This window comes from Capsicum annuum, chromosome 4, assembly GCF_002878395.1.
Source record: "Capsicum annuum cultivar UCD-10X-F1 chromosome 4, UCD10Xv1.1, whole genome shotgun sequence".
Classification (NCBI taxonomy): Eukaryota; Viridiplantae; Streptophyta; class Magnoliopsida; order Solanales; family Solanaceae; genus Capsicum; species Capsicum annuum.
This window is the reverse complement of record NC_061114.1, coordinates 9,723,406-9,725,629: the sequence shown is the minus strand read 5'-3', so window position 1 is coordinate 9,725,629 and position 2,224 is coordinate 9,723,406. Positions and strand designations below refer to the sequence as shown.

General features: G+C 33.9%; 1 long non-coding RNA gene across 1 annotated transcript; it reads right to left on the bottom strand.

Annotated features, from left to right (window-relative positions):
• Window positions 1-344: 344 nt before the first annotated feature.
• Window positions 345-2,218, bottom strand: LOC124897634. The gene is made up of 2 exons (XR_007054400.1): window positions 691-2,218; window positions 345-590 (listed from the first exon to the last, which is right to left on the bottom strand). It is a non-coding gene; the product is annotated as an uncharacterized LOC124897634 (long non-coding RNA).
• Between the last annotated feature and the right edge of the window lie 6 nt (window positions 2,219-2,224).

Sequence of the window (2,224 nt, the reverse complement as noted above, 5' to 3'; positions counted from 1 at the left end):
TTTTGCACTTTTTTTTAAAAAGGATGGAACAATAATGGAGGCAATGATCAAGAATGGAGATTTCCAGTTGTGATGAGCAACTTTTCGTCGAAAAAGTCACCGGAAGCGAAAATTATTGGTGAAAAAGGGAGCTTCTAGGACAATTTTTTTAATTAAAATAGGAAAATGTGAAAAATTTGTGAAAATATAAAAAATGGTGAAAAATATTAAATATTAAATGGATGAGGTGAGGGACTAAAGTATAAATTTTAAAACTTGTGTGCTAGGTTTGTATGTAAGAAGTGATGATATCATTTTAGTGTCTAAACACCTAATTTTCCAAGATTTGTGTCTAAATACAAAAATAAGTTTTGAAAGTGTCTATTTTGCAAACTCTCCCTAGTTTCCCAGTAAATGGAAAATCTCCCTAGTTTCCCAATATATGGAAAACTAGCTAGGTTACATATTTATTTTCTTATTATACAAACTTGGAAACGCAACATTATTTAAAATGCTTGAATATACACAAAGGCATATCAAGCCTATAATAGTAGTTACATCCATCCTTTGCGCGAAGTAATTACAATCTGCGCACTCCAAGGATACTTCACCTATAACAACGCGCTTATAATTATATGCATTGAGAAAACATATAGTCCTAAATGTCTTACAGTTTGAACAGATAAAACCTTCTTGGCAATCAGTACGGACCTTGCATTATTTCCCACAAGTAGTCATATCTTGAAGTCGAAATAATTTCCCTTTCATCTCTGCAACATCAGTGGACAAGTCTCGTAATGCCATCGCTTGTATCTTCTTAGGAACCAAAGAGAGATTACCTGCACATTAATTGTATATATTTAGGGAGGTGATAGTTCTGATGGTGGAAGAAACAAATCGAATTTGAATTATGTACGTTGTATAGGATCAAAATTGTGCTACTTGTTTGTAACGACAAGTATATATTTAGGGAAGTGATTGTCATGATGGTGGTGGAGGAAACAGATCGAATTTGAATCATATACGTAGTCTTGAGTTACTTGTTGAAAACGACAAATATATACTTAGGGAGGTGATGGTCGTGATGTGGAGGAGGAAACAGATTGAATTTTAATCATATAAGTAGTATAAGAGAAAAATTGATTTACTTTTTGGAAGCGACAAGTATATATTTAGGGAGGTGATGGTCGTGATAGTGGAGGAGGAAACAGATTGAATTTTAATCATATAAGTAGTATAAGAGAAAAATTGATTTACTTTTTGGAAGCGACAAGTATATATTTAGGGAGGTGATGGTCGTGATAGTGGAGGAGGAAACAGATCGAATTTGAATTATATGCGTAGTATAAGATAAAAATTGAGTTACTTGTGGAAGCGACAATTATATATTTAAGGAGGTGATGGTCGTGATGGTAGAGGAAACAGATCGAATTTGAATTATATACATAGTATAAGAGCAAAATTGAGTTACTTGTTGGAAGCGACAAGTATATATTTAGTGAGGTGATGGTCGTGATGGTGGAGGAGAAAACATATCGAATTTAAATCATATATGTAGTATAGGAGAAAAATTGAGTTACTTGTTGTACGCGACAAGTATATATTTAGGGAGGTGATGGTGGAGGAAGAAACATATCAAATTCGAATCCTACACATGGTATAACAGAAAAACTAGGTTCCTTGTTTGAAGCAACAAGTATATAATTAGCTAGGGAGGTGATGATCTTGATGACGGAGGAGGAAACAGATTGAATTTGAATCATATACGTAGTATAGGAGCAAATTTGAGCTACTTGTTGGAAGCGACAAGTATATATTTAGGGAGATGATGATCATGATGATGGAGGAGGAAACATATCAAATTTGAATCATTTATGTAGTATAAGAGTAAAATTGAGCTACTTGTTGGTAACAACAAGTATATATTTAGGGAGGCGATTGTCGTGTTGGTGGAGGAGGAAACACATCGAATTTGAATTATATGTGTAGTATAAAAGCAAAATTGAGTTGCTTGTTCGTAGCAAGTATATATACAGGGAGGTGATTATCGTGATGATGGAGGAGAAAACAAATAGAATGGAATCATATACGCAGTGTAGCATAGGAGCAAAATTGAGTTACTTGTTGAACGTGACAAGTATATATTTAGGGAGGTGATGGTGGAGGAAGAAACATATCGAATTTGAACCCTACACGTGGTATAAGAGAAAAATTGGGTTACTTGTTGGAAGCAACAAGTATATAT